The sequence below is a fragment of the Siphateles boraxobius genome, unplaced genomic scaffold (genome assembly GCF_051911475.1).
Source record: "Siphateles boraxobius isolate OS27281-9 unplaced genomic scaffold, OSU_SipBor_1 11, whole genome shotgun sequence".
Taxonomy (NCBI): domain Eukaryota; kingdom Metazoa; phylum Chordata; class Actinopteri; order Cypriniformes; family Leuciscidae; genus Siphateles; species Siphateles boraxobius.
This window is the reverse complement of record NW_027508711.1, coordinates 9,036,210-9,044,175: the sequence shown is the minus strand read 5'-3', so window position 1 is coordinate 9,044,175 and position 7,966 is coordinate 9,036,210. Positions and strand designations below refer to the sequence as shown.

Below are 7,966 nucleotides of genomic sequence, written 5' to 3'. Positions count from 1 at the left end.
CTCGAGACTTACTGAACACTTCTCTCAGGTCCTGGTACTCTTCGGGCACGTTAGACAAATTCACTGCCTCCTCCTGGAACACAGAAACAGGTACAGACGAACACGCAGATACGAGACAAGACTCATGACACTTATTACTCCATTAGACACTGAATTGTGGCCCCAATCAACTCTGGGATTGTGCAAAGTGAGCCACGGATGACCAAGTACAACTGGTGCGAGTGGTGAGTCCATGAGGAGGAATTTTATAGTCTCAATGTGATTGCCGGATGTGATGAGAGTGATGGATTCAGTAGTGTGAGAGATGTCGGGGAGGAGTTGGCCGTTGAGGGCATCCATAAAATTACCTTCAGCCCCAGAATCCAGTAATGCCTTGGTGTCGTGTGTGCAGGTTGCCTACCTTAGTCTTACCGGGAGGAGGGTAGATGATGATGGTGATGAGGTCTTGTCGGCGGAGATCCCACCTGATAGTAGCCTCAAAGTTACTACCGGGCTTGATCTTTTACTGGGCAGGCATGAATAAAATGGCCCGCCTTCCCACAGTATAGGCATAGTCCCTGGGATCTCCCCCTCTTTCGCTCCTCCCGGGAAAGGGATCGGGGATGGGGCTGACCGTGTCCCTGCTGCCGACCCGGGAATCCTCCGTGCGGAGATACTGATGACTTTGCTGAAACCGACCCATCCTGCTCAGCCGAGCATCTTAGTGCTAACTCAATGAGTCCATTCAAATACTGAGGCAGATCCAACATATAAATTTCCCTCTGGACACGGTCAGCCAACCCATGCAGGAAACGGTCCCACTGCGCCTCCTCGTTCCAAAGGCACTCTGCGGCCAGGGTGCGGAACTGGATGGAATATTCCGACACCGAGCCATTACCCTGCCGGAGATCGGCGAGTAGTCTGGCCGCCTCCCTAGCTGGAGAGGAACGGTGGATCGGGCAGAATCAGACGCTGATGAAGAGTGACGCAGGGACCTCGGTGAACAACCAGTGCAGTGCTCCCAGTCCTGTGAAGATGATCCGTGAGTGAGGTGAATCCGTGGATGTGCGAGGAACTCGAAGAAGAACGAAGACGAACAGGGAAATTCACAGGAGGCCAACAATACTCAGGAACAGGAACACACCGGGAGAACAACGATTTGACAACATGAGACACCAGTTACTGAACATATAAACGGTAAAACAGATTGAAGCCAGCTGGCGCTGCTGATCATCGCTGATCAGTGACCGCGCTCACAATTACACGCACACACACACAACAGCACGCAAGACGAGAGAGAGACAATGAATTCATACACCGTGACAATATTAGCCCGGTTCTGTCAACACTGCATTGGCTCCCTATTAAACATCATATAAATTTTAAAATATTGCTGATTACTTACAAAGCACTAAATGGTTTAGCTCCCAAATACTTGAGTGAGCTCTTAACGCATTATAGTCCTTCACGTCTATTGCGATCTCAAAGTTCTGGCCAGTTGATAATACTTAGAATATCTAAATCGACTGCTGGCGGTAGATCCTTTTCCTATTTAGCACCAAAACTTTGGAACAATCTTCCTAATATTGTCTGGGAAGCAGACTAAAAACACATCTCTTTGACCTAGCATTCACATAACACTCTATAGACTTCTATAATTCAATCTTAGGCTGCTTATGTAGCAGATTGGGGATTTCCCTCCATTACTCCCCCTGGTGGAGAACGGGAATAATTTCCCCATGGATTCAGCTGTGTTCAATACCGGCTGGTTAATCATTATCATGATTGCACTTTTAATAAAAGCAAGGTGCACAGGTAGGCGAGCTTGTGTTCAGCCATTCCTAATTGTCCATTTTATGCCCTTCCCGGATGGAGTCATGTAGTTTGGGTTACTTGTTTCTCCAATCTCTGGTATGTAGTGATGGCAAAATGAGGCTTCCTGAACCACTGAGACCTCGCAGCCCATTGCTTCACCCAAAGGTTCATTACTCGAAGCTTCATTCAGCATTGCTCACTAGTGACACCTAGCTACTGTGCAAAGAAGTAGCAGACAAATTAATTAATTCTGAACCAATGACCTGAGCAGACTTATACCCCCCCACCCACCCAAACACACACACACGTTGTTTTATTTACTTATTTATTTTCTTCTCACTATTAAAGTCTGTAACCTTTCATTTGCAATTATAAAAAGACCTGAGCAGACATTTGTCCATTGCCTGGGTATAAAATAAAATATGTATCTTTCTCTGTCTGAATTTACTTGTGCAGAGACAACTGTCACATACATAGTTAATTAATTATTCAGAAATTGTTTGGATAGTGACAGTATGAACAACAAAAGTGACACTGTTTTTGCGTGCAGTGCTTATGGTGGAGTGAGTGTAATAAGGTAAACTGCAACAGAATAGTCTGGGGTGGAAAAAGTTAAGATTGTTTTTGGGGTGTGTTGTGCAGTGAACTGTTTCTAGTTTAAGTGCAGTGTTGTGCTTATGGGACTGGGATATAGAGGAGTAAACTGCAACACTGCAGTTTGGGGTGGGTGAAGGAAGGATTACAATAGATTTTTATTGAGAAACAAAACAATTTTCAAGTGTGTTGGGGTTTAGACGATTCCTCTTCTTGGACAAAACCTCTCCAGTCTTGGAAAATATCCTTTCACAAGGAACAGAGGATGCGGGGGAACATAAAAATGCCAGTGCCAGCTGGTATAAATGAAGATACTGATGCTTGTGTTGAGGCCAGACAGGGGAGGATCTCCTCTTTCTTGCAGCTCCATTACCAGGAAAAAGGAAGAGTCGCAAAAAGCAAACAAATCCAAAAGGGCGATCCAAAACAATAAGCAGTCCAGTCCAGATCGGAAAATCCAAAGCAATCCAAATAATCTTATCTAATTAAAATAACAAGATTATAATATAGCTACTATAATTAATAATAACAATATACTATAAGTATTCTAGCTTGATATAATGTAATAATATACAGCCCTAACAACACATAAGACACAATAACGACAATAACAATGAGAATTCTCTAACTCTCTGACTCTGACTGACTACTACAGCTGCGTCTGCTACTCCTGACAACACCCACAAGGTGGCGCGAGTTTCGACACTCAAACCGAACCGATGACGTTTCCACACATACCGAGGCCTCGTTTGTCATTAGTCACGTGATTTCCACGTTAACAACACAAGCCTCGAATAGCGGCTTCATCTGGCACGCCCATTTTTTCTCGACACAAGCTCCGACGCCTCGGTTCAAATGTCACATCACTACTGGTATGTGGATGAGTGTAAAGTGGCATGTGATTTATTTTGGTGTAATATTTGTGTGTAACCTAAAGCCTGTTCTGCAGTTGTTGCAGTGCAGTGAGAGCATGTTGCAGCATTCAGTGGTTTTAGATGCGTTGTTCTGACGCAGTGAGTATGATCTCTTTTTGGGGATTCTCTTCTGCTTTAAATGTGCTTAAACTTCACTGCTGTCTGTGTGTGTGTGTGTGTGTGTGTGTGTGTGTGTGTGTAGGTTGGGGTCGTGTCTAACAGCGTGCTTCCAGCTCGGAGCTCTGTAATCAGCAGGACACACGGACCCAGACTACGCTGCTGTTTTGTCTTTATTGTAAATCTATTGCTGCTTTTGTCTTCTGTATTAATATGTTGTGTGTTGTGAGTATTTTTCCAGGGAACCTGCAATTTAAGTGCTGTGGTTTGCTCTCTAAGACATTTGTGAAAGGCTATCTGGCCCACCCGCTTTTGGGGTGTAGTGTTCAACACACTGGAGTGTGGATTTGTTTCATTGCCTTTGTAGTGAGGGTCACTGCGTGTGGGTGCAGTCTAATGAGTGATTACTTACAAGGTGGGTCAGGGATCCCTTTTCCTGTTAGTGTCTTTGATTAACCCAGTATTTATTTATTTTGTTTTATTTATTTAAAAATACCTTTTTCTGTATTAACATCTGTGGGTAATTAAGAGGTAAATGTCGGAAAGGTATTTATTAGTGAATGTGTTGTTTCTCAATGTGAAAAAGATTTTTGTAATAAATTTCTTTTAAATTGTCAGAACTGTCTCAGTCATCCTTGGTAAGAACGAACCTGTGTTGTCTTACATATCCTTGAAATTCCTGAGGTGGCGTAGTTGGCTACCATGTAATCCGTATCAGCGTTTTATTAATGTGAACTTCCAGGTTGCTTATCTTAGTTGGCATCTCTCACCTTGCTCCTTAGCCCCCCCCCCCCCCCTCGCCACACTTAGATTAGGTCAGCCGGAACTTGGAACACTTCCCTTAAATCCTGATGTACTCGTTACAACATAAGAATGGCATCTACGCTAATTTTAGTGTCTTTGTTTATCCCGAGGTTTGCCCGCAGCCTGCCAGATCCAGGCCGTTTCCAGATCTGACAAAGGACTTTCGTCTGGACCCGATGACAATGCAGTGCTGAAGTGCCAACTAGCCTCTCCTTATGGAGGATCCCTATACAACTCTACAGATAAAGCGTTGTGGATTTTTTTTTTTTGGTTCGCGTACCTACCCGAAGTGATAAGATAAAATAAAAATTCTGCATCAAAATTTATAGACAAGACAAGTAGTTTGTTTAGGCATGGTTTGTAAGGAATTTCAAACCAGCGCACATATATTCAAACGCACATAACTATAGAATCAATTCTTAATGCGCATGTGAACGTCATCAGCGTCTATCACAGGTTCGCGTTTAAAGTCTGTTTAGAGAGAACGGTGTCATCTTAGCGGCCCCTAATTTAATAACAAACTATCATTCGGACGGAAGTTAATCAATCAAAACTAACTTTAGTTGGAAAAAACATTTTTTTTAAACACCAATATAACATTAAACCAATATCTGTTCCCTTAAATTATACGTTTATCTCTGTAAAGCTGCTTTGAAACAATCTACATTGTTAAAAGCGCTATATAAATGAGTATGACTTGACTTGACTTGTTCCCTCTTGGGACCTCTCAGTGGTGTTAACTGCCCTGCAGAGTGCTCCCTTTGAGCCTCTGCAATCAGTGGAGCTTAAGTTCCTGTAAATGAAGACAGCGCTCTTGGTTGCACTGGCCTCCATCAAGAGGGTAGGGGACCTGCACGCATTCTCCGTTTGACGAAGCGTGCCTGGAATTCCGGCCGGCTTACTCTCACGTGATCCTGAGACCCCGGCCTGGATATGTGCTCAAGGTTGCTACTAGAGGATGGATACCCGACCCGAGCCCGACGGGACCCATCGGTCGCCGACGGGCCGGGCCAGGTTCGGACAGATATTTAGAAATTATGTTCGGGTTCGGGTCGGGCTCGGTCACATCAGCGCAATATGGCATTGAACATTTTACATTTAAAACAGCTTATTATGTTGGTAGCCAATGTGCCTGATACTTTCACGTGATGCAAACGTTCGTTTTTGTGATTAAAATACATGTAAAATATTACCATAACATCTGTCTTCCTGTGTGCGGAAATTTGTTTATGTAGCCGTGACAACGAAACACGTGCATATGCGTGCCTGCGTTAAGTGCGCTTGTTTCTCCGTGCGCGCTGATGCACTCATCCTGCTGACATTTCCGAATGTCTTCCTACAGTTGCTTAATAAAAGCAGGCTTTCCACACAAACAAACGCACATGTGTCATTAGTATGAGAAAAAAATGGGATTTTTACTATCGGTCTCGGGTCGGGCTCAGACATAAATATCTTTATGCCTGTCGGGCTCGGGTCGGGTCCGGTTACTGCTCTGTCGGACGCGGGCCGGGCTCGGACAAAAAAATTCGGCCCGATCCGCACTCTAGTTCCTACCACTCTCGTGATCCTGCAAGCGCTGCCCCTGAAGGAGGCAGACCCAGCCTTGGCACTGCTCTGTCCAAAATGTGCTCTACGCACCTATGTAGACAGAACGCAGTGTTTCAGGACCTCAGACCAGCTCTTTGTCTGTTATGGTGGGAAGCTGAAGGGAAAGGCTCTCTCCAAGCAAAGGTTGTCTCACTGGATAGTGGACGCCATTGCTTTGGCATACCAGCAGCAAGGTCGACCGTGCCCCTTGGTGTGACTGCCCACTCCACCCGGAGTGTGGCGTCCTCTTGGGCTATAGCGCATTGGCCCCTCGCTAACCGGCATCTGCAGAGCTGCAGGCTGGGCAACACCGAACACATTCGCCAGATTCTACAATCTCCGAGTGGAGCCAGTGTCCTCTCAAGTACTCGCTTCAACCAGCTAGTACTGGGCCAGCTCAGGTGTCTTCGCTTGCTCGCCATTCCACTCCACGGACTGGATACGTGCGATATTCTCCTCAGGTGAGCTTCTCCGAAAGCCCTGAGTTCCTCCAGCACTCCTGACGTCGGCGCCAGTGTCTCTTGACTGCGCATTGGCTAGGTGCCTCCCATGTGCATGGTCCCTCCCCTGAGTAACCCCCACATGTGTATTTCCACTGTAAGCCTCTCTGAGAATGTGTATTTCCCTTGGCAAGCCACTTTGCCACCCCTGGGGTTGAAATATTCCACCTGCGGCGCCCCCCCACGGGTTTGGCAATAATTGCATATTTCCTCTAAGCTATGGGATATGCTCCCCAGTGTACCTTGGTACTCCTGTGCTAAATAGGAGTTCTTCGTCCGTGCCAGTCTCACAACAGGGATCTCAGATTTACGCAGGGCACTGGAAGACAGCCGAGAAGGTGGCGTGATTAGATTGGTAACCCCATTCGTCGTCATCCAACGTAACTCGGAGTGACAACGAAAGGGAACGTCTCGGTCACGTATGTAACGCTCGTTCCCTGAGTAGGGAACGGAGACGTTATGTCTGCCTGCCACTTTCCGCTGTACCGCGGGGATCGCCTGAGTTCAGTCTCGGCTCCTCAGCGAAGAAACATATCTGCATGTTGCCGGCGTCCTCCTTTCATACCCACGAGGTAAGGCGGAGATACGCTATGCAAATTCCGCAGACCCATGGCATTTCTTTGCCATTGGCTCGTTTTGTAATACTCGAAGTCGATAGGCTTTCTAAGCGAAACAACGTCTCCGTTCCCTACTCAGGGAACGAGGGTTACATACGTAACCGAGACCTTTTGTGTTTAAGGTTTTGAGAAAGTGAGTGATGGTTTCAAGAAATTTGTTTTAGCAATTCTGAAAAAAACTGAAGCCAGGCTCCCAGACACTGTGCAAGCGGGCCCAATGGTACCACAGACTACGTGGGGCAGCGCGGCGGAATGCAGGGACACGAAGTGGGGTCTGAATGGGTGGTGCAACACGTACCTGCTTCCGTCGAAGGGCAGAGTGAGTGTGCGGAGGCGTCAATGCGTCCGGGACACAGCCACTGCTGCCCGCTGGCGATGAAAGAGGAGCTTGAGGGTGACAAGGCATTGCGTCGTCGTCTACGTAATGTCAAACGTGAGTGACTAATAGGGAACTGTAAATGCCACATTAATTTTCTGATGACCTACACCCAATGATCATGTGTGAAAACACTTAAATAAACGAATCACTTAGAAATCAAAACTCAGGGTTTTGAGAAATAAACAAATAATTTTTACCCCCTTAAATTTCTGTTTATAGTGTAAATATATATGTAATAATATACATATATATATACATATATGTATGTATGTATATTTAGAAATAAATGTGACTTTCTGACTTGGCTTGTTACCCCTGTAACTCCACTGCACACTGAACAGGCAAAAGACACAAGATAGTAAGGTTTTACATTTTTCACATCTGTGTGCAGTTTGGCGTGTATGTGGCTAATCATTTGATGTTTGTGTGTAGAGTTACTACGAAAAAACAAAATTTTTGGAAGTGTTAAAATAGTTTTGAATGAAATGTTTGCTTTTGCAAGAGATGTCTTATGTTTTGCATGTTGTGTGTGTTATGTGATTTTGTGTGTAGAGTTTCAAGAAATGGAGCCATAGTTTCAGACATTGTAAGCAATTTGAAAAAACTGTACTATAACGAACAACTTAGAAAGCAAGCGCTCTAGCATGTGTTTCTCAACGG

At 45.3% G+C, this 7,966-nt stretch overlaps 1 long non-coding RNA gene across 1 annotated transcript; it reads left to right on the top strand.

The window, feature by feature from the left end:
* Window positions 1-1,800: 1,800 nt before the first annotated feature.
* Window positions 1,801-5,630, top strand: LOC143757346 (uncharacterized). The gene is made up of 3 exons (XR_013210482.1): window positions 1,801-1,890; window positions 3,338-3,401; window positions 3,505-5,630. It is a non-coding gene; the product is annotated as an uncharacterized LOC143757346 (long non-coding RNA).
* Window positions 5,631-7,966: the final 2,336 nt, after the last annotated feature.